A 6954-nucleotide genomic window follows, 5' to 3' on the forward strand; every position below is an offset into this window, starting at 1 on the left:
GAGGCGTATATATATATAAATTCAAAAATAGTCAGAAAAGTGAAACAAATAGAATATCCAGTAAATTTTTTTTCTCAAAATGTTTTTATTAAAAATACTGTAGTTACCAAAAAAATGGATTGTGAAGGATTGAATTTTAATTATAGACAGGAAATATCAAATAAATGTATCATCTTTTTGTTCATGCAAATGCTTTTCATATGATAACAAAAAACTTTCATTGTTAAGCTCAAGAAAGACGAAAAGTTGGAAAAAAGGTTCAATTACACTTTTGTGGGCACGTTGACAAGTATAAACATGGTTGTCAATTCGATCATTTGATAAGCCAGTTCTGCGACTGGAAATATGTCCGTTTATACGTAATCTTAAATTATTAGTTTTACCAGTATATGCTTGTTTTTTGCATGTTAAACATTTTAGGTAATAAATTACATTTTTGCTGTTACATGTGATGTGACTTTTCACTTTCCAAGTTAGATGTTTTAAACTCATTTACTTCTTGAAGGTGTAGTTTACAAATTTTGCATCGAATATCTTTGCATTTGAATATGCTAATCTTCTTACTAGTTACTTCAATATTTGAAGAAGTAAGTCTTCTTAGTATGTTAGGAGGTTGTTTAAAAGCTAATACCGGGTGAATATTAGAAAAAACATTTTTAATTCTTTCATTATAAGATATTTCGTGCAAAAGGTTAGCTTCTGTTATTAAATTTTTACAATTTAATTACTACAGAATGTTGTCACTAAAGGAAATATTTCTTTAGATTCCTTTTGTGGTGCTGGTCCTTGTAGTTTTGCATTATGGAATGCTTTTTATATAATTCCATCATGGTATTCACAATCTTTTAACCATGACTTTAGATCTATTAGGCGTAATTTTTTGATTTCATAATTAGATGTAAAAACAATTATTCTTTCAGCTAAATTATAAGGAATATTCTTTTTAATGTGAAATGGCTGATGACTGTTATAGCTTAAATAGTCATGGGTGTTTCTTTATAGTAAATGTCTGTTTGAATTTTATTATAATTTTTAAGAATGATTGCAATGTCTAAAAAATTAAATACACTGTAGGTGCTATTATTTTTTATAAATTCCTTGCCAAAATCTATTGTAAACTCATTGGAGTCATTTAATTCAGTCAATGAAATTTCAAATTTTTTGATGTTAAGATGTTTTGGCCAAATTATAAAACCGTCATCAATATATCTAAAATAAAATTTCTTTATATCTCCTACTTCATGGTTAGAAAAATACTGAGGTAGGATTATTGGAAAAAGCTTAGTCTTTTCTAGTCTCTAAGTCTATATATATATATATATATATATATATATATATATATATATATATATATATATATATATATATATATATATATATATATATATATATATATATATATATATATATATATATATATATATATATATATATATATATATATATATATATATATATATATATATATATATATATATATATATATATTCTTTTCTTTATGGAATAATTTTTTTATATTATTGTATGAACAGCAAAATATATGGAAAAAAAAAATCATAATTGAAGTATCCAAGTCAATCTTAAATTCTTTTTTACTAATAATTATCCGTAAAGGAAACCGCCAATAGCAGATAAAGTCTACTTATTTGCGATATGTTTAATCTCTTTGTTATTCCTCAAGCTAACTCATTGTGTTTTGATGAACGTGAGCTTTTTATACAGTTTCTCTCTACTCAAAGCAGGCCCATAATACTGAAATTAGCCATTCATTTCTTAATTAATATTGTTAGTTACAATACACCGAGGAAGTGAATTGTTTCGAAGACAATCAAAAATAAATTGAATTGGATATTATCAATATTGTAGCATTTATCAAGTAAATTAGGGGTTCAATCTATACGATAATGCAGGGATGTTGAATTAAGGAAATTAATTTTTAACTAGTTTCCTCAATAGCATAAGTATATATAAGAATAGATAAGAAATATTCTTCTTGGAAAATAATTAAAACATGTCTTTTTTTTTCTTTCGATTTTTCAATACTTTATTCATTTTTCAAATTGTTTTTTCAGAGAGTAAGTTAAGATTGCACGTAAATTTTTTTTTATTATTTTTGTATATGGAAGTCTATACTTTTATTTCCATATAATATTTTTAATATTTCTATTTAATATTTTTAAAATCTTTTGGCTTCAGTTTTTATAGCAGTCTAATTTTTTCAAAAACATTTTTTTACGGCTGATTTTTTTGAGATGCCATTGCAACCAAACGCAATTTTATTTTTTAAGGGGTAGCCCCTCTGATTTTAAATCTAAGCATTTTTACAAAAAATGATTATTGGTAACATGCTTTTATTAAATTAAGAATAATGGACTAACTTTTGTTTTGAAAATCCATATTGTTGCCATGGTAACCACATAATAACCCTAAAATGACCAAAAAATGACTTTACGCCGGCCAAAATACAAAGAAATTGAGTCATTTCCACCTTTCCATACTGAACCATAGTGTTGTTATAAGGCAGGTCTATGATAAGAGTGGAACAGATTTTTCATAACTTTTTCTCATCACCACAACAAGACGACCGAAGTTTAAGGTCAAATTTTTTATCATTTTATTGACCCAAAATTTTTTTTTTTTAATTTAAATAAAATCCATTTTATTCATATCATAGAGTATAATATGGACAACACTTCATGAAAATTTCATTGAAAAATATCATACCGTTCTCCAAATATATTGGCCGGCGTCTACAAATTGCTATTCTGAGAAAAAATCAATTAAAGTAAAACATTAAATACAGTAATATTTTATTCATAAAATAGGTAAAAATAATAATCCAAATTATCAAAATCCACCAGGAACATACAAGTCACCATCTTTTTCAATTATTTTGTCTTTTTTTTTTCCAACTTTTTTGCACGTAAAAATTGCCGTCTTGACTTATTATCATGGTTTATTCAATATTCAGCATTTCTTTTTCTTTCATTATTTAATACTTTGCATCCTGCAATCATATGAAAGCCTGGTTCCATGTTCAGTTCTTTAAAAATATCAAATGATGCTTTTGCTTCAATATTAAAGTAAGCAACAGCATCATATACACCAATTTCTAATTGGGTAAGCGAGACAAATGTTTGTTTTGGTATACCATCCCAAATCATTCTATTAAATGATTCATTAGCATTTTGTGTTTTGCTGTGCAAACATTTTTGTAACTCACTGTCTTCACTTAACTCTTCAAATATATATCTCACTTTCATAATAACGTCCATTGGTAAACCCGGTCCTGGCTTATACGTTGTTGTTTTATTTATTTTATCAGCAATGTATTTGCACCAGCTGTCTGAACCAGTAGGGCAGTGTGGAAAATGTAAACTATTGTTTTTCGACGAAGCCACATGAAATAGCAATGCTAACACTCCTGCCTTCATTTCCTTTAGGTTACCTACATTTTGTCTGATTGCAACTCCAACAAAATTTTGTAAGCGATCGATTGCCGCATCTGTAAGACACCCTTTACCACCAAGGCCTTTTTCTCTTTTCTTTAAATTCCGCAGCCGTGTTCCAACTCTCTTTTGATAATGTCTAAAACATTCCAGCTTTTCAACTTCTATATCAGGGTATGTATTTTTAACATTCATGTAACTTTTACTGTCTCCATCACCTAAATATTAACTATATCTTAACTGGCGATTATAAATAGAACGCTAAAAAACACGTTTTGCTCCTTCTGGCTCCATACCACCAGCAGAACCTTGGTAATTATATTACAAACATGGGAATTTCTCCATTGTGCATAAGCATTTGGATTAGACTTTTGAAGCTCTTGATTAATACTACAACCTTTCAAATATCTAGACATGACTTCAGCATTTAACACTTTGCCACTTACAGTAGAGATAACAGAAAAGACTCCATTCAACGATGAATATCCTCGTTTGTGCCATGTACCATCGAAAGATACACAAATATCAGTTGGTGCCAAAGATGTTTTTTCAATTTATTTGCAGTATTTATCATTGTTTGTTCTGCTACAGTTTTAACAGCTGTTGCAATTATTTTCAGTAGTTTTTGAAAGTTGTTTTTGGTTATAGGCTTAGGTAAATTCATAAAAGTGCAAAACTTTTTTATTCCTGCATATCCATGGCCCAATAGTCGCATGCAATAAATTATTCACTTATTAATATCAAATCTTTTTTAATATTATCATTGATAGAGGTGTAGAACTGATGAAGATAGTTGCAATCTTTTTTTTGACACTTAAGATATAACAAGGAAGATAAACCATGTCGTTTATTATATATCTCACCTAATGAGTGTGGGACTTGTAATAAAATATCACATCCGCCTAAAATATCACATCCCCCATAGAAAAACCGAAATCGAGAATGCGTTTTCAAGTTATTGCACTTAGAAGTGTATCTAGTACGTCCGAAATATTTAAGTACAAAAACAATAAAATTAAAAACGCAACGACCAAGATTCATAAAGCGGTTTGTAAATAATATACTATAAATGAAGTTAGCATTAAATGGTAATATATTTTAAATTCATACTTATAAAATTTTTATCTTAATATATTGCGTGACAATAATTATATAGATTACACATGGGGGATGTGATATTTTAGATACCAAATACTAATGCTTTGCAGTATTTTAAATGTTACATAGGGGGATGTAATATTTTAGAAGCCTGAATAAGGAGGATGTGATATTTTACGTAGGAATTTCAGCTTCTTATTGTGATATATATACAGATTACCCCTGGGGGATGTGATATTTTAGATACCAAATACTAATACTTTGCAGTATTTTATATGTTACATAAGGGGATGTAATAATATAGAAACCTGGATAAGGGGGATGTGATATTTTACATAGGAATTTCAGCTTCTTATTGTCATATATATACAGATTACACATGGGGGATGTGATATTTTAGATACCAAATACTAATACTTTGCAGTAATTAAAAGGTTACATAGGGGGATGCAATATTTTAGAAGCCTGAATAAGGGGGATGTGATATTTTACGTAGGAATTTCAGCTTCTTATTGTGATATATATACAGATTACACATGGGGGATGTGATATTTTAGATACCAAATACTAATACTTTGCAGTATTTTAAATGTTAAATAGGGGGATCTCTTTGCACACTATTTTATAAGCAAATTCTTTTTTTTAACTGATATCTAACTTTTGGAACTCTAATGTAATTTGTTATACAATTTTATTGAATGCAAATTTGTTTTTTATTTACTACAATGTCTAAAGTCAATTACTATATTTTACTTATTTTGACTTTTGGTAATTTGTGAAATTAAACTTAAACCAAAGTTTGTTTATACGTTTAATAATATATTTCAAAATTTTCATGTGCTACAAATTTTTGCATGTTAATTTATATATTTTTATATATTTTATTATATATATATAGAGAGAGAGAGAGAGAGAGAGAGAGAGAGAGAGAGAAAGATTTCTTCTTTTCTTTTTAAACTTCTAGCAGTGTTTCGTGGAAAACCTAAATAAATTGTATAAATTTATTTATTATGTTTTAAAATGTATTTATTAAAGTTATAAATATCAACCATTGTATTAGTTAATTTTTTATAAGATTTATTATGTAATAAATGTTATATTATTTATTATTAATTTTACTTTTTAGTAATAAATTTGTTCACAACAAAATGAAGTTTTATTTTTAAAAACAATGCATCCTATATGGTACTATCAATTCGGGATGCAAAAGTCACATTTTATCTAAAAATAAATATTTAAGGTTAAATCATTTTTCTATTTGAAAATAATGTTTAAAAGTAATTGAAATATTTCTTAATACCCATTTATCTTTTTTTTGATTTTTTCTAGTTTTTGGACCAGTTTCACTTCCGCAAATACGACACAATCCATCCAACTATCCTGCCAACATTTTTGACCTATTGATTTAGCTTTATCATTTTTTTTCGTTTCTTTTTAAATGTAATTTTATATAAAAGTAATATAAATATTTTTAACACTATAAACAACCTTACTAACCTCCTTCATCTAATAGTAGTTGCACCACTTTCTTCCTATATGCATTCACTTCTTCAATTGGAAAGGTGGTCACTAATTCTTCTCCATTTATATAATTTTCAGCAAACTAAAATAGATCTGCATATATATATATATATATATATATATATATATATATATATATATATATATATCACAAGTGAGAAAATTCACACATATTTTGAAACTCAACTGATGATGTTGTAAATGCCAAGGTTACTTGTGCATATACACATAATGATAATAATAATATAAGAATAAAAACAATATTATATAAAAATTTTTTGTTTAGTTAAATAATGTTACCTTAAGGCAAAATACTCCACATGATATACTGTCAGCTTGTTTAGCATGTGGCGATGTTAATATTCTAAACTTTTCAATAATACCATATCTCTGTTGTAAGTAACGACTGAAGTATAATAGTAGAAAAATTATAAAAGATGTAAAAACAAAATTTTGAGATAACAATCACAAGATTAAAAAGTCATCATACTTCCATTTGGATTCTTCTTTTTTAATGGAATTAATCGGCTCTCCCTTAGGGTTTATATAATGAATGGTTTTATCATCTGGTTTAATTATCTAAAACAGAAGTAAGTTTTAATGTTAAGTTTTAACTTTGGTTCCCTGTAAAAAAGCTCACTGAAAATTAGGTTTCTTGAACTCAAAGAAGTTAACTATTTCAAAAAACTATTTTACATACAGCCAGCGTCCAATGGAATTTTGCTACCATGCAGCATATTAACATTTCTAATTTAAAGAGCTCTTTCTGTAAATAAATTTGTATTAATTAAATTATATATATAAATATATATATATATATATATATATATATATATATATATATATATATATATATATATATATATATATAATATATATATATATA

The 6954-nt window shown here is 26.5% G+C and overlaps 1 long non-coding RNA gene across 1 annotated transcript; it reads right to left on the reverse strand.

Moving 5' to 3' along the window:
* Nucleotides 1-5369: 5369 nt before the first annotated feature.
* Nucleotides 5370-6761, reverse strand: LOC136077896 (uncharacterized). The gene is made up of 5 exons (XR_010637356.1): nt 6559-6761; nt 6369-6474; nt 6045-6150; nt 5667-5944; nt 5370-5529 (listed from the first exon to the last, which is right to left on the reverse strand). It is a non-coding gene; the product is annotated as an uncharacterized LOC136077896 (long non-coding RNA).
* Between the last annotated feature and the right edge of the window lie 193 nt (nt 6762-6954).

Source organism: Hydra vulgaris, chromosome 03 (assembly GCF_038396675.1).
Source record: "Hydra vulgaris chromosome 03, alternate assembly HydraT2T_AEP".
Taxonomy (NCBI): domain Eukaryota; kingdom Metazoa; phylum Cnidaria; class Hydrozoa; order Anthoathecata; family Hydridae; genus Hydra; species Hydra vulgaris.